This window comes from Falco cherrug, chromosome 2, assembly GCF_023634085.1.
Source record: "Falco cherrug isolate bFalChe1 chromosome 2, bFalChe1.pri, whole genome shotgun sequence".
NCBI lineage: Eukaryota > Metazoa > Chordata > Aves > Falconiformes > Falconidae > Falco > Falco cherrug.
Window position 1 is genome coordinate 95,278,641 of NC_073698.1, and position 18,388 is coordinate 95,297,028.

General features: G+C 39.0%; 1 protein-coding gene and 1 non-coding gene across 3 annotated transcripts in view; both read right to left on the bottom strand.

Moving 5' to 3' along the window:
- FRMPD4 (FERM and PDZ domain containing 4) overlaps positions 1-18,388 on the bottom strand; it is a 298,624-nt gene that overhangs the window by 188,915 nt on the left and 91,321 nt on the right. The window lies entirely within an intron of this gene.
- LOC114014559 (U6 spliceosomal RNA) lies at positions 1,446-1,552 on the bottom strand. Its single transcript, XR_003558108.1, has one exon. It is a non-coding gene; the product is annotated as a U6 spliceosomal RNA (small nuclear RNA).

An 18,388-nucleotide genomic window follows, 5' to 3' on the forward strand; every position in this document is an offset into this window, starting at 1 on the left:
AAGATTTGCAAGGGTGACATTTACAGCTCTGTGAGTCTTAGGACAAGAAATTTCAAAAACTAACTTAGTCACCAAAATCCCACGGAATTTCAAGAGCACCGAGCCATCTTCCTCTCTGAAACACCATGGGTTTTAACTTTCAAGTACTTTTCCCTAGCAATAAATAGTCAGAAAGAAAGTTACTCTATCACGGTATACCTATCCAAATCACACACTGCTTTGGAAGCATCATAATTTCTCAAGACAATAATGCGTTCACTCTATTTCTTCACTTTAGCCAAGGTAAGAGTCCAATAGAGATGAGAATTTGGGCGTAAGTAGTTACAAATCAACTGAAGAGCAAAAGATATTACAGACTTCTTTCCTATGTTCCTGATTCATAAAGATTCCAGCAGTGGAGCTACAATAACTCACACAAGTCAGGATTTTCCACTTTATTGTGAGTATCCAAAAACATCTCTTCTCCCTTTGGCTACTTACTTTTTTGCATACATAGTTTACATAGCAAAATGTAACTTTATTTGTAACTCAGGTTTTTCTGGTCTTCATCTTTCTGGAGAAAAGCCTAACAATGGCAGGCTTTGGAGTTTGAAAAATAAAACAGCAGCCAAAATTTCTACCTAAACAAAAGCTTATATAGAAAGAAGTCCCACTTGGGAGGAGTGGCAAGGTGAGGCCACTCAAAGGGATTTATGCACAGAAACTTATTTAGCATCCATCTTGCATCTAACGTTAAAGCTATATTACCACTCTAGACTACCAGCTTACCTGTACGTTAGTAATAATACAGAATGGGAGAGAGGATTTCCATGTCCATCATCCTCACCTTGCCAGACCACTGTCCCCAGCTATTTTTAAAAAGGAGGGGCCAGTAAATAAGACACACTAAGCCTATGGCTTACATAAAGCACTCCATGTGAAGCATCTGTTAATATGCATATTAGAAATTTTCTCAATAACGAGTTTTGCATGTTTGCACAGCTGCTACAGATAAATGCTCTTTATCACTGCTACTTTTTTTTTTTTTTTTTTAATTAAAGTGTACCACTGTTAAATCACTGCCGCCTTCCCCTCCTCCTCTCCCAATCTGGTTCTCTGATTTGCACTTATTTGTATACTTCTTCACCTTTAATTTCCTTCTTTATTTATGATTTTTCTCCACCATTTCTCCTAGTCTTTCCAACTTCTCATTTTGCTATTTCTTCTTTTCCGTTTCACTTTTTGGTTTCCTTATACTTAACTCTGTTAACTTGAATTTTTTTCCCTGCTGTTCATAAGAATCAAAATCATAGAATATCTCAAGTAGGACAGGACCCTGAAGGACCTTTGAGCCCAACTCCCTGCTCCTTGCAGGACTACCTAACACTAAACCCTATGACTTAGAGCATTGTCCAGACAGTCCTTGAACCAGAGTTGGTTCAGGCTTGGTGCTGTGACCACTTCCCCAAAATATGCTGTACTTCACAAATTTGTGTGTCATGGTTGTGCAGGGGGCATGCTAATTATCTGTGTATCATTCCAATTATAGCATACGTGCTGCCAAAGCGAGCACAACTGGATGTCTGTTGGATGTCTCCCATCCCTTTCCAACAACCCCAGATTAGCAGACCAGCTCAGATGCTCAGATGACAGCAGCCTGCCTGTGGCTTGCTCCGGCAGCTTAACCACCACGCAGGAAGTGAAATCTCAGAGTCTGATCAATTTGCTGCCACAAGACCACTGTTTGTAAAACCAGGAGATCAAGCAGTTCAAGTATTTAAGTATGGCTAAAACATAAGCTCATGGTGAATGCTCTGAAGACCAAGGCATTGACAGCTGAAACACAGTAGCATAAAATTTCTTCTTGTGGAAAATTACATTTCCTCTTATTAAGGAAGAGCCCAAGGATTTGTACCGTGACTGTCGTGCCACTCTGCACTATGTCAACGCTGAACACACCATCACCAACTTCCTATTAGCAATCCTTCTTCCTACAAATGACATAAAACCGTCTCATCTTGTGAATTAACCCATCCCATTCCCATCCCCAGCAGGGTTACAGCACAGCAGCTCCCCAAAAGGCTTCAGAGGCAGTGGGTTAATGGGTGGTTACTGTCCCCATCAATATTCAGAACACTGGTCTCCACTACCTTCAGTAGGGCATTAATTGCATTATTCTTGGACCCAAAATATAGGACTGAAAGCTGATATGGAACATCACTGACTTTTCCAAGAGCCCATTTCATTGATTAACTGTACTCACAGCTGTGAAGCTTTTTTTAATATTCAGCCTAATTATGTCTTTGCTGACACTTAAAGACCGTTACTTCTTGAAATACTTGTCATGGTCAGCCACCTAAATGTGTTTGTTTTGCAGAACATGAATAAGTGATGCAACTAATCACAATGCAAGTGTTATGCAGCTTCATAACATTTTTGTTGTCTGGCATAATGAGCAAGCTCAGAATACATGCTTCCCTGTTGGCACCGTCTCTCTTTCAGAGAATTTCCATTCATTTAGTAACTCCAGACTGGCAGCTAAATCAATCATGAATGGCCAAAACGCATTCCTCCACCAAAGCCACAGACCTTCATTTAGGCATACGCAGTTCAAAGTACACCCAAAGCTCTCCTGCTGAAAAGATTTTGATTTTCAAGAATAAAATAAAATCAGAAAAAAGTGGAGACTCCTACAATTGGCCTGTCAATAGCAATAGACAGATGAGAAAGGGGTTGATGGCAGACCAGCACACAGCTACCTCTACACACACAGAGCATGCAAAACTGCCTGCTGCTAAGAAAATAGTTTTGCACTCAGTATTCACAAACACCAAAATCAAGCGTAAACTCCTTTTCACTTCTGATGTTAAAATGGTGTTAATTTCAATTCATAAGAATATCCTCTGGCTAGAGAGAAGGCCACTCTCTCGAGTGAAGTCTTTTCTGATGTTCAGACTACCCCAGCACTGGGCAACCAGGTTTGCCCCCTTCTGAGCACAAAATTTAGCAAGGTATTTCCCTTGTACCGTCCTGAGAAGACAGCTCTATTTTCTTGAGCAGGATGAAACTCCACAATAGCTAAGCATTAATTTCCTACTTACCATTCAGCAACTCTAAGCAAAGTGAATAGACAGCTTCTTGCAGAGGCTGAAGGAAAATCAACTTCTTTTCTTGCCTCCTAGTGAGTCACCACCAGAGATGTAAAAAAAATAAATGTTTCTTGTCTTTAAGCTACATTTTCTCCACATTTTTCTCAAGGCTACAGATCCTTTGGAAGTCCCTGGAACAACATAAGTTCTTCACCTGCCCTCATTGCTGCAGTATTATACAGTAACATAGAATTTGCCTAGTCTTCCTTAATATAGGTGAAACTGCCAACTGACAGAAAATCAACAGCCTTTGTCACCTACAGTGAACTCAGGCAAAACTAAGTGGGAGCTCAAAATGCTGCTGAAATGTATGAACTGTGTGGGGATATAAAAAAACTAGGAAACAGGAGATAAATGCAAACATTTATGTTACTATGAAGGGCACAGAAGAAGAAATGCAGTTAAGCAGGAAGTCCATTAATAACAGAATAATTCAGAACAACACACATTCAAGTACAAAATGCAATTAATTCAGACAGGAAATAGGAATTAAAAAGTAATTATTTTATTTTGCAAAGGCAGGGTAAATGTAACTGAATCATACTGTTCGGTGCCTTGTAGCCTTTGGGTTTGTTTTTTCTTTTATCTTTACTAAATCCTCACACACCCCACGCCCTCTCAAATCAATCAAAAATAGTAATTAAAAAAAAATCCACTTCAGCATCCCAATATGCCTGTGGGTAATACCACATATAACGTCATGGAAATAGTTAGCAGGAAAAAAAGCCAGCTATCAAATAATTGACTACTGCTCAAAGCACGGATGTTCAGGACCTGGGTCCTGGTTTCCTGCAGGTCAGAGACTTTTAGTAAAAGCCAGTGTGCCATAAACGTTATCGCACCAATTGATTTTAAAGACAAGTTAAAAGCTGTTGCCTGTGACAAACCAGGTAAACCAAATGATCTGTATTCAGGGACTAAGCAAACTGCATTTGCACTTGAAATATTTTGACCTTGGTCCCACAACTGCTCCCAGCAGAGGTCCAGCAGTGATACCGAAGCCCTATCTTCTGCCTCTATCTGCATCTATACATGGGCGTGTGTCGCTCTCCTTCACACTTAGAAAGGAAAAACATCTCCTCAGACCTCAGTAACAACCTCCAAACTTAACTGCCTGCTAGAGGGCAGGAGAAAAAAAGACACAACAAAATCTCTTTCAACAGAAGCAGATTTGGTAGCCTTCAAGAAGCAGATGAGGTAGTAAGGACAGTGCTATTTTAGATCATGTGTATGTGTCAGAAGATGACAAAGAGAAAAATAAGCACAAAATGAATTCTTAAAATGTCAAGTTTCTTCCTGCAAAGCAGATTACTGCAAGGCATGGGGCGAGCCAGCAGCAGAAGCACGTGAGCTTAAAATGCAGCAGCAGCAGCCCATGAACAAGAGCAGTGATAATGATCAACCAATTCTATATACACCTCAGGATTACCTCACCAAAACTTCCAGCATAAACCCCATCCCAATACAGCCCTCCTTCCAGGAACTCTGAATTTCATTTTCACTGCAGCACAGTATACCAGAATACTTCATAGTGTTTGTTTTGGTTTAATTTGAAACCTGATCACAAGATACTACACATGCAGAGTATCTTCTAAAGAGAGCTGTTTCAGCAATCAACAGTTCAGTAAAAAACAGCTGGACCGTTAGCTTTGACTCCTCTAGCACAAGCATTTATGAATCTTAGAAAGAATTTTATTACCTATTTCTATACACTAGATGTGCACTGTAAGCTAAATCTTTTTCCAGTAATGCTTTTGGAGCCAATTCACTTTTCTTCCGAAAGTCCTATTAATCTTGTAAAAGAGAATAATAACCTGAATCTGACCAGATATAAAGTATTTCTGCAGTTCAACATATTTTTAATTCATTTTGATGTCTGAGCCACTGCACATTCACTTTCATGGTCATTTACACAATTAGGTTTACAGCAGAACACACATGCTAAACTTCCACAGAAACTGAATTTAAAAACTAATTACCAATATGCATTCCCACCAAAACCTCTAATACAAAATTGGTTCTCAGCCAGATCAGGGAAGTTAACAGATAATGTACTTATCTAGGCCAGAATAAAGCACAGGAGTTAGCAAAATCGAACCAGTAATTCCCAAAAAATACAAGGAATTCTGAATAATGGAACATTTGGAGGAGGCTGGTGTTCTGCCAGTCACATCATGAACAGAGGAAGACAAAATTCATTATATAAATTATTAATTAGTATTTAACAACTCAGCACTGGATCCAATATTTCTCTTTTGGCTAAAGGACAGAGCTATGAATTCATCCACTTGTAACCACACCACTGGAAAAGTTAATGTCATTTATTGACAGGTTAATTTATAATATCACCTTAATTAAAAAAAGATTATTTTATCACTTTTTAACTGAAATGAAACTGCAGTTGATTGGGAACAATGCACCTACAGGCAAATGAATGATTTGAAGCGATTCGGTGTCCAATTAACACCAGCATCTGGTATGGGGATTTTTACCCTGTCAAAGGACTAGTCCAATATTAATTATACTTTCAGTTAGAAGTAACAGAAAGTTTCAATCTCAATGTTATCATTCAAGCAAAATTACAGAAAATAAAATGGTCAGGACGCGGCATTCACACACTAGAAGCAAACTCCCTATCACTTGCAAGCATGCAAAGCAGGGTAGATAGCTTTTCCTAGCCTGGTTTCAACAGCTATCTCAACACAACACTAACTGAAGAAATGAGGTAGGTGTCCCTTGTTCCCAAGACATAAGAATAGTGTGACCCATCTGCTTCCATCTGGAGTGTCCTCTCTGAAGCCAGCTTCATGCTGTACCAAACTTTGCTTGGTCAAGAAGGTGGCTTTTTAAACTAATCTTTGCCACTAAAAAGGTGATTGATCTTCAAGATTAAGCACAGTTGGGAGATTTGGGACAGGGTGACTTGGGGTGTGTGGAGGAAGTATCCTTTGACTCGTTAAAATCTCAGAGCATGTAAAATGAGTGGACACCAGCATTTGCCTCCTGCTCACTTATTAACACTGGATTAAGATTACTAAATTACATACTAAGATTAAAATTACTAAAATACAGTGGTTTTTTACAATAAAATTTCATCATTAAGTTTACTAACTCTCTAAGACCATAACTATACAACTAAGATAAAAAATGAGAGGAAGTATTTAAGTCCAACTCTGGCTTGGTGTTTTAATACTGTGAGCATGGGCAGACTTAAGTCTTACATACATATTGTATGCTAGCTCTGTTACTGTTTAGTATAGGTGTATTGTCATTTCCTTAGGGCATACTTGCAACTACACCAGGCAAGAGATGTTGATTTGATGTAACAAATGGTCACCTGAGAACAAAATAAGTACTCATTCCTGAGAGACTGATTCAGAAGAGGAGTTGAGCTCTGTAGTTGCCAATATTTTGTTCATCAATCCCAGACTCACAATGTTCACTGAAAGCAATTAGAAAAAAAACCCAACAAAACAAACAAAAAAACCAACCCAACATAAACCCAGGTACCACCTTTGCTGCAGAACTGTGTGATATTATCCTGTATCTTTCCCATTTCCTTTTTGAGTGTCATTTTTATGTCTTCTGACAGAAAATTGTGAGAACAGCAACCAGCACTAACTTGAATCCAAACACTGGAAAGCTTTGCAAGGAGGCTTCAATGACCATATATATGCACCCACCTGAAAATCTGCAGGAAAAAAAAAAAAAAACAAAAATATACCTCTGTTCTCATAAATGCTCAGTTTTAATTAAATATCATCAACTAGCTCACACCTCATCTTTCCTTCAGAAGCAAGGTAGAAAACCCAATACTTCTGCCTCTTTTTAACTGAGCTTTAACAATGCTTCTAGATTCCCCTTTGCTTTTATTTACAATAAAGATTTCTTACCCTTCCCTATAAGATGAAGCAATTTTTATCCCACCCATGCAGCAGCTCTGTACAACCGTTGCCAAGCCAATAAATTAAAAGATTCTTGGATTGATCATGCAAGGTAATTCTCTTTTGGCTGTTTTATCACTAAACTACAGACAGCACTCCCCTCTCAGACCTGAAACAAACTCATCTCTTAGTCCCCATTACTGTGCTATTGCCTATCAAACAGTTTAATACAAAGAAACAATAGATCAAACTTCTTTCTAACACTTGGCTCCCCAAGATGACCAAAATTACATCTTTTCCTCATGCTAGAAGAGGTCTGTCTTGCAGATTTAAAGGTTCAGGATGCATATTCTGCCAACAGTACACCTAGAAGAAACTCAGAGTTGCAAAGTACTTTTCAGAAGGAAAATAAAAGAAGGTGGGTTGTTTTAAAGTTACTTAGCATTTGAAAGTGAGTCCAATTCTCTGTTGAAAAAAACCACACTTTATGATACATGAGTAAAAGCCAGATTGAATGCATCATGAGTAGATGCATGCAACCTTCTGCTTCTCCTTACCCCAAAGTAGCTCCTAATCCATATCCCCTTCTTCCTGCCATAATGATCTCCCTCTGCCCCACAGGCCAATCCGGATGCTCTTCCCTGGGTTGTACAGTCTCTGTCCCTTCCCACGCAGTTCTGTTCCCCGTATCTTTCCCTCCTGCACTGCATGCACATCTTTTAGCACAAGCAAGAAATAACCAAAAGAACAAATTAACGCAATGTTACATTTATCTTTTTCTACTGTGACTAAAGAAAGGAAATCTTTACTGAAGGCGTGTAAACTACTGTCCTATTAAGAACAGCTGCAAGTATTAAATGTTGTCAGAAAGCTGCTGGTTGCCAAAATAAAGCATCAGCAGAAACCAACTGCTATGCCTGCTATTCCTAGCCTTTCATCTGTACCTCCTTCCACAGAGCTGGAGATAACACTTTCAATACCATAATTAAATTAAGCATTTACCTGAAGGTCACCAGAAACCTCTCAGTCTTGAGACGGTAATGAAAATAAAAACATAGCTTGAAAATAGTTATTAAAGCTGCAATATAAATCTTTGGGAAATTACTGTCCACATTTGATAAACCAGTGATGATGACACAGAACTAGAGTTGCCAGTTAAATCTCACTTAATTTCTAAATGAAGCACTTTGGAAAAGTGGAAATAAATGAAATGAACTCAATGGAGTTGCTTGGTATGTCTTGGGGAGCAAATCCCTCTGGGTTTATTCATGCATCTGACCTCCAGATTAAATTTTCAGTTTAACTGACAAGGCTCCTCCCTTAGTTTGTTAGGAGACATACACTGAAGTCAAACAAACAAGTAACAGTAAAATGTTAAAATGCCTCTTCTGTTCAAAATGCCCGCTTCCTATTTCTTTTACTTGGGAAAAGATGAAGGGTATCCATTATGAAGGCTCCCTGGGACATACCACTAATTTCACATTATTTTTTCGTTCTGGTTATTTTCTTCTTTGAAAGCTGTATTTAACAAGCTGAACAACAACACACACTGTGCAGCAACAACACAGTTACCAACAGCACTTCTAACAAATTTCATTTCCAAGGTAATGAGCATATTGGAGCTTTGTCCATGGGGAAGACTGACCAAAAACACCAAACTATTTTTATTTTTTTTTTTAGTTTTAGTTTTCTGCAGCAAATGATGACTCTTAATGTAACAGCTAAATCTTTGCTTCCAGATGAAACATTCAGATTGTTGGGGTTTTTTTCTTTTTGAAATGGCAGGTGTTTTAAGCTTGGCTGCTCATGCTCTTTTCTTTGCCATGAGCGATCTAACATCCGAACACTACCTGTCATACATTTTCACCATTAGCATCATTAGAAGTCAGGGTGGGAAGCATCCCAGAGGGTACCTTAGGTTGGATTGCCAAATACAGAAACTCACAGAGGAACAGAAGGATAGGAAGAGCATAAATAAGGCCTGTCATCTACCAGTGAATTAGACTTGCTAAGGTTTTCCTGAGTGTCCTGAGGAGCTTTCCTACGCATAGAGGAACAGTGATGATTATACCAGCTTCACAAACCTTTTTGATAGACGTCAGGCAAACTTCCACTCGTCATGCGAGATCCCACCTAATCACTGCATGTCCTCCTTGCAATGAACTCGGGCAGAGCAGTGTGTTCTACCCAAGCCAGAGGCTGAGGGCACAGATGTGTGTTTAATTTTACCCAATTCAGAAAGCCACCAAAAGGGACAGTCCTTTTGGGCAGCCCTGCCTTGTGCTGCATTCAGCACTCAGCCGTGCCGTAAGTCAGGGGTCCTCAAACTCTTTAACCTGGGGGCCGGCGCGCGGATGCAGTGGCAGGCCGTCATGTGCGGCTGCTTGGTTTCCCCCCCCAACCCCTGGTGGGGGGGTCTGTAAATACTGGGGGCCGGATTGAGGACCCTGGGGGGCCGTATCCAGCCCACGGGCCATAGTTTGAGGACCCCTGCTAAGTGAAGGAAGGCGGGTTGGGGTGTCAATGTGGGGTGCAGAAGGGGAGGCCAGGGAGGATGGGAGCCAGGCTAGCTTTCTACTGAATCAACAAACTGGTTCAAGGAAACACAGAGCTAGGAGCTAGGGGGGAGGAGGAGTGGAGAAAGAGGAGGAGAAAGAGCCTGGGCACTTCTCTCATCAGTATTATACACCTAAACCATACCATATGAATGGTAAAACCACACAGTATGCCAATAAACAGAACTGGCAGAAAACAAGTCTCACTACTCCCAGGAGAATTTTCTCTTCTGCACCTGGTGAATCCAGTATAAGTGTGCTTGCCATCCAGGACATCATTACCTGAATGAGAGCTCAAAATCCTTCCTCCCAGTTGCACTCCTTGCAGTGCAGCCCCCTTGCCATGGTCACACCTTCCCACCAAGCTGAGCATGCTCAGCCCCAGCAGCAGGAATGCTTTTCCTCCTCTTCCCTCCCTCCTCTAAAATCCTAGCTCCCTTGCTTTCGATCCACCATTATGTGCCAACTGCTCCCTCAGTATATTGCCTTCCCTCCTAGCTTACATAGATTATATATGGTGCAAGTTATACATGTGAAAATATGATGGTTATTTTGACAGTTGAAGAACAAAACAAATGAAACAAACAAAATCCCAAACAAATAAGCAAACAAAAAGGAACAGTAAAAATAAAAGTGCATAAATCAATGGAGAGGAACTAGGAATAATGTTTCACAGACAGCAGAAGATGGGAATCCTATTTAAAACAAGAACTCAGGAGCCAGAAGTACCTCCCATTAAACAAAGGAATTGAAAACAAAACCCATTAGAAGCAATCCAGCCTTCCCTGAAACATATACACATCATCATTAACAATAATAATTTGGCTCTTCATGTGTAATCACTGCATGCTAGCCTCACTTTATATTCATAACAGCCATTAACGTCAAGAGGAATTGTGCACATGGGCACCACGCTGCCCCCGTGTTCCTCCTCAGGCTGCAGGCTGCTTCACAGAGAAAAACACCTCTGCCTACCACTTCTTCCCTCTAATCCAACGGAAACAAAGAAACAGCTGGGGCAGCTCAACTGAGCCAAATGTAGCAAATATTATTTCTTTTTTCTTTCTTTTTTATAATACAAGAATTTTATACTATTAAGTCAGCACCAGAAAGGTAAATTGTAAATATCTGCTCACACAATACTGAATTCAAGACAGCACATACTGGAGCGCTGCAAGGACATAATCCACCACAATCGGTGCTTTGGAATTTGATGATTGATTTTATAGGTTACCCTCATCTAAAAATGGCCACCAAGATTATGCATGCAGAAAATGCCAAAAAGAAACAAGCATTAATTCAACATAATTCATCCAGGATGTCTCACGTTCCCCTTTACAGAACAGGTATGGGGGCAGAGGAAGCATCATATTCTGCCTCCCCACTACTTTGACAGGATCCTCACAGGCTGAAATTTTCACTGAGCAAAAAACTACAAGATATCATTGCAGTGTTGTAGGAAAGGTTGGTATAGAACAAACAGCATTAAATCGCTCTCATCAATGTACCAGTTACAACGCTCATCAACTGTATGGTCATTATAATCCTCAACTGACTGAGACACAGAAATAAGGTCGACTGACTGAACTCTACTACATACAAGGTTGAGCACAATGATGAAGTACATAATGGTTACCATGCCCTTAGGAGCACAGATGAGCCACAAAACTATAGAAGCTAAGGTTTTCTTAGTATATGAGCAAAGCCACCAGGAAGCTTCCAGGAATCTAACTCCAGAACACTAAAGAAATGTATTTTACAAAAATATCTACAATAAATAGAGACTATACTGTTCAATTGGACCAATGCTTTATTTTTTATTGCGTCTTATCTTCTCCTTTTCTAAGCAGAACAGACCAAGTCGGTCACAGTCACAGTCAAGCCGCAAAGGTACAATATATTCCTGTCAGGACAGAGGCAGACATATTTCTTGAGATGGACTTACTTCACCCACTCAGTTTGCCCTAAAGCTATGTCAAATCTAAATCCATCACTACAGCTACCAACTCTAAAGTAAAATTTCACATAAAAACCCACAGAATTGTGAATTCCAAATGGTTTTGCCTTAAATAAAAGTTCAGCAGAAAATGCTTACATATCTAATCTTCAATTCTCAGGTTTATAAAGAAAATCCTACATTAGGCAATTCTTGCTTAAGTTTATAATTCACTGCAAGTCCCTCATGCACTTCTTACTTCTTACAGATTCCCAACTTGCACCCACATCATCTCAAGATACTTATTTTTGGTTTCCATTCCACAGTGATTTCTCATTTGGCTATCTTCCTTGCAATGATTTAAACAACATACTTAAGAGTTGTTTAGATAAGGACATTGAACAGAATAGTCCTCCAGAAACCTTACGTGTCAGTGCCCATTATTTAATATAATTATACAGCTAAATAATATCCTACTGCTTTGTCAAGTATTTTATTACTGTATCAAGTATTATGTGACATAAGGCCAAGTTCTATATCTGTAAGGACTTCTATTACATTATATCTTATTTTCATATAGCAACTCATTTACTTAGGCCATGAGAATTCCATAGGAAGTCACCAGGCACTTCCATCTTGTTAAACAAATTTTTTTCTGGCTGATTTCATGCATCCCATCCCGAGCTGGAAAGGGGAAAGGCACATTTCTAGAGGGAATAAGTCTTCTACACACCAAGAACAACTTCTTCTCACTGCAAGCAAAGCCTGGTTCCTGGTTTGGGGACATCTGTCCCCAGACCTTTGCAGAATTTCTGTATCACTGAACATATTTAACTTGTCTGTAGTTTGCATCTTGTTTTACTGGAAAAATATTTAATACCTGCAGAAATGAAAGAATGTGGAGAAGTGGGATGTAAGGAAGGGCACTCCCACCACCCAGCAGGTAAAGGAGAAGAGACGAACCACACTGGAGCTGTGGGGGCAGAGCATCATTTTTCCAAACACACCATGCTAACCCACCCTTCGGCACCATGCCCCGGACCTAGAGGTCTGGAATTCCAATACATCTATGAATATCTTTGTTGCTAGAAGTTTCCAGCTCCTGTCCCTTGAAAAGTTAATAAATGATACTCTCACAAGGCTGACTGAATCATAATCAAGATATGCTTGCATTTGGAAAAATACCTATGTTAAAACCCTTACAGCTTTAGCAGTGCCCACTCACTCCCCAAAAAAGAATTATCTGGCAACTTATGCAGGTAAGTAGCTAACTTATAAAAAAAAAAAAAAAACAACAAAAAAAACCACAAAAAACTTGATTAGACATTCTTCTTTATTTGTAATTAAAAGATGCTCATTCAATAATCACATAAAAACCATACTTCATTTATCTGAGTAAGATCTATGGCAATTGATAGCTTCTTTGTATGTAAAAAAGTACACTGGAATTCTAAGCTACACAGTATTTTGATATTTAATTTGGTTTAAAGAAATTCCTCATCACCAAGAAAAATTATTTAGCTTTATGGCAAAAAGTCCAAAACACTGCTTTGTGAGTTAATTATTATCTTTTCGTCAGTTATTTCAGCAGACAAATTTTTTCTCCGCTTCCTGCAATGATGAGATAGCCTTTGCAATTTCCCAGTTGCTTCTTCACATCAACATGCCAACATGCAAGTTATTATGGAACACCAAACAGCATCATGAACAGATCACACACCTTCACCTGGCACCAGTAAAATCATCTCTGTTTCACTGGTAACTCATCTCTGAAACCTTTTTTAAAATGTAAGAAGGTGAAGCTCCAAAAACTCCTGCAGTTTTAAAGCAGCCTTCACAAAGACAGATCACCACTCATCTTTCACTCATCCTCTTCACCTGTGACCTTAGATAATACTCAACAAAAAAGTTATTTTTAAATATTATTCTTAGGAATGCAATTTTTGAACTTTCTCTGTGATACAGTCTTTAACACAGAAATCGTCACCAAGCACACTCATGGAAATAAGCCTCTAAAAACACTCAAGCATTAAACATTAGATGACTTAGTTCCTGTAAAAGACTATCACAAAGATATTTCACAAAAATACAATCTCTAAAAATAACTCACAAAAATATATTATGAAAGATATTGATATTTATGGCAGTAATAAAAATGATGTTCTGTATTTTATAGCAAAGAATTCATATTCATAAAGACATTGTTTCTGAATTCTGAATTTAACATCCTTAGTTAGCCTTTCTGTGGAAAAAATAAAACTGTAATACATACATGCTTCCATACTGAAAGCATTTTGACAGTTGCAGATTACAACTTTCTCTGCTCAACATCCCATTAAGTATTTGCTTTCTAATCGCTTTTCTGAATGCTTACTTAAACCTACTTCCTATTCAAAATAATTTGATAAATCCTAAACTACACCTAGTATCTGAACACTGAAGAAAGTAAATAAAATGTAAGGTACATACTGCCACTGCTGTTGTTTAAAAAGGAGAATGAGGATCAAATAAATTAAATGGAATAGGAGTAACTCATTCTCCCATGAGAGAAGAATCACTGTCACAGGAGGTGTGAGATTCATGAGCAATGGTCAGGATTTTGAAAGTATTATAGTAGTTGTCTAGATACTGATATCCTTCCACTTATTTGAAAGAATCATGTATTACACAGGAATATATGCAGGAACTGAGCGCTAACTACCTAAGGGTAGTTTCCTTTGCAACTTTCTCCAAACATCAGCATATTAAGTCAACAAACATATTTGCTTTGCTGTCAGGATGGCAAACTCCCTTCCAGATAAAACTATGCACAAAAGAGTGAAAGGATAGAGACTCAAATCAGGAAAAGCCTGCCCATCGGGTTTTCTGCTTAGCTGTTATGTGGCTAAAAGCCATTTGTATTTCAGAATTGCAAAGCAAGTGTTTTGGTATATGAGACACGGAACTGGACAGTAAAATAATACATCTGAAACTTTGACCTTGTTAGCATTTTCAAAAAAACAAAGCCCCAATTCTTTTAAAGACTACTTAAAGGGAAATGAAAGGGGAGGGGAGGGAAATGCTGCTTAGGAGGGGAAAAAGGGGTTAGGAGTGAAGAAAAGTTTCTGCCTGAAGCAAACGGCAATGGATACCTTAAGAAACCAAGACTCTGTGTACCACTTTTACTTCATTTTTAAGGAAACAAGTTATTAGTTAGCACTGTGCTCACAGAAATAACAGCAGAGTTTGGGCTAGAAATACAGATACCACAACTGCTTGGTGGCTTATGACTCAGCTAACCATGACATCAAGTTCAACGATCATGACAGTAAAACCATTACAAAGTATGGTAGTGTGCAAAATTACAAAGTGGATTAGGAGAAAAGCAGTAATATTTCATTGTGGTCACCTGTATTCAGGTCTGAAAGAAACTTATTGACTCTACAAAAATAACAGTACCTATGTAATCAGTAAGTATTTCTGTTTCAGTTTTACTGAGGACAGCGGGCTTTTTGAAATGGAGTTTTAAAATTTGTTTCAGGCATTCTCAGTTTTATTAAGTACAAGTTTGAAACACTCTGTTAGTAATACATATGGCTTTCATTTAAAAGAGCATAATATATATATATAGCTTACTTTTTTTTGTAACCTTAAGGCACATGTTACATTAATAATGTAAATGTGATCTATTAAACACGAACTAGCTCCTTAATGGCTTAACTGACCAAGCACCTTTTCTTTTGTGCATTGTACAGATATTACCAAAATGGACTTCCTTGCCCAGGGTAGAGTCAATGTGCAAGTAAAAGATTACTACTAAGCAGCAATCAAAAGAAATTACAAAACGATTAAACAATTGTCACCCTCAGATACAAGACTATACAATGAGAGAGGATCCTATTATTTCAGAAGGTACACTACTTGGAAGTGCACAGCTCGTCCAAGTTACACAGCCATGTATAAATTGTGAAAGCATAAAATGTAATCAAAATCATGACTAAAAGAAATAGATACTGCATGATGTTTCTTGCAGCAACAGTAAAATAGAGATGGCAGATACCTTCATCTATGTCCCAGAAAACTACTTATGTGTGATATAAACTATCATATCCAAATACAGCAACACCTTTCAAAGATACCTGTTTTATTTTAACATGAGATTGTAAAAGGGGAAAAAATAAATCAGATTTGCAAAGAATACATGTGCACGTATATCCTTGTGGTGTGTGTATCTCAGAATCAACCAGATTAGATCCGAAGCATCTGTGCAGAACCTGATACGCTTGTTTCTATAAGAAGTCACATCCCCCATCACATGAACAACTTCTAGTACTTCAGCCTCTGAAACCAAATCAGTGAACACCTTCTGCCCTGTCTGAAGAAACAGCCCAGACCTTGGTGGTTCCTGTCTTTAATTGGAGAGAGACGATTACACCTGCAACAGAAGCCAGCAACACCAAAGCAGCATTCAACTGGTAATTCAGCACAGCATAGACACACACTTAAACCCACAAAAAAAGTAAGAGCAATAGCTCGTGACCAGTTAAAAGGAGTGGTAAGAATTCCTTTCCTAGTACCCAGGCTGAAATGTCCTTTCCTAATCCAGGCTCCAACTCTAACACTTCCCATTCTTTCAGTTGGATTCCTCTGCTCAAATCCTTATGCTTCTGGGCACTGCTGATAGGCACCATCCTGCACGGCAATGGAGACTGTGTCCTCTCAGACTATGCTTACAACATAAAATATTTCATCAATATTTAACACACATAGCATTGCTCTGGCATAAAGATGACCAGCAACCTAAACTTCAATCTAAATCTGAGTTCACCAAATACAATCTCAGTAGGAACTCACCTTGCACTGGATGCCTTTATGGTTGCAATGGATATTCTCCTACAACTAACTTATTTATTTATTTAATTTATTAAAATGGGTCAGGTTTTTCGAGAGGCTCTAGCAAACAAGGAAAAGAGCCATCTCTGGTTCTTCCTTTGTCCAGACAAACAGTATCCATCATCTCAATCCTTTCTGACAAGCTGCCAGCTCCAAGAGGCTCAAATGGAAACCCAAAGCCCATCAGAAGTACACCACCTGCTTCAGAGTAGCACTTTGAGACCTGCATTTGATTTTCTGTGATTCTCACTCAGCTTTTCTATTACAAATACATGTGATATGTGTTTACATAGTTTCTGGAATAAAAATATATAAAAAGAAGTAAAATGTGTGTAAGTACAAATTAATTTTTCAGTCATTTTCCTCCAGGGCATGTTTTATCCACTCCATCATGTTCCATTGCTCTCCATAATACAAGAAAGAGGAATAGGAAACACAGGTACTGGAACATTTTTCTTTTCATGGTATTTGCACTGGTTTTGCTCACCTCAGCAGCATTATGTGATAGCCCAGACCAATTACTTTGTCACCAAGAACGAGAGCTAAAATTATTTGCGAAAGCAGCCAAGGGAAAGGGTAAAGCAGTTTTCAAACCTCTGTATTATTGCCTAATGATTGGAGGAAAAAATTGCTAATGAACCGTGATCTAGCTTTCACGAAGTCTGGAATACTTTTCATGGTTTCCTTTCAATAAATTCTCACATCACAAATAACAAGTGAAAACCCATCTTCAGCAAAGTTGACCATATCCACCTGTAAGATCCCAAAAATTGCAGAACATGCAGAACACAAGTGCAGAGAATGCTTGGCTGCTCATCACTTGCAAGAGTATGAAAAGGCAGCTGGAACTATAAGTCTTCTGGCATCATGTCAACACAACAGACTAAAACCATGGCTACCTGCCATTGCCTCTTTACCAAAAACATCCACACTAACGACAAGATGGAGGAAAATACCACTACTGCCTCTCATTATGGTTTCCTCCAACTCCCATCACTTTCTGCAGGGGGGCTTCTCTCTTGTTTTCCCTGTTTTTATGTCTTACTTTCTCTTCTATTTTCCATGTTCCTACTACTTCAGCCTTCATTCTTCCCTATTTTCCATTATTTTAATAATTTTATTTTTTCAGATGGTTTTCAATAGCTTGTAGGTTTTTAAGGGTATAATTTATGTAATAATGAGGACTGGCCCCAATTTCAGCCAACAGTGTCCAGGAACCTGTACAAATATTCTGGTTTGGCTCTCAACAGCAAGTCACAAAATCAGAGGTTAAGTTTAACAAGGTTTCAAGTTGAAATCCACTTCAAACATGCATATTACAATTTTGTCATCCATACTTTGTGATTGTAGGGACCCAGCTTTCATCTTCTACCCAGCTGTCAGTCCCTTTCAGACTTTTCTTACGTATCAACAACAGTCTCTTTTCTTTACACTCACACAGTGTCTTACCCCATTCGATATCCCAGTATTCATTTCCTACCTTCTTTCCATAGCAAATTATCCCTCAGTTCTTCTCATCCAGACCTGTCCACTTTCTCTGGGGAACTCTCTACGTCTTTGAAGTTCCTTTTGCCGTTCTCCCACCACCTTTTCTTTCTCTCATCTACTGCTTCTTCCTGCTTCTGCTCACCAAAGCCAAGAACCAACACAGGCATCATGCTGGGAGCATCCATATACCACCACATGTACAGGTACCAACCAGTGCAGCCACTGGAAGCTGCTCCTGAGCATGAGGAGCTAGGCAAAGGAGGCATGTGGGTTCTGTGTTGCCCCACAGCTCTTCAACGGTTTAAGGGGATCCTGGAAGTCAGCAGGTCCTAAGTCCTACTCACTGCCAGGCAACAAGATGAACTGATGCCTCTCCCGGCTACGCAAGACAGGACCTTATAGACCCAGCTAGACTAGTCATCCTATATGTTAGAGGATGGCTAATTAAAATAAGAGCCACTTTTACTGAAGTAGATAACAGAGTGACTTTTAATTTTAATTGAAATGGTCATTTTTACTGTGTAT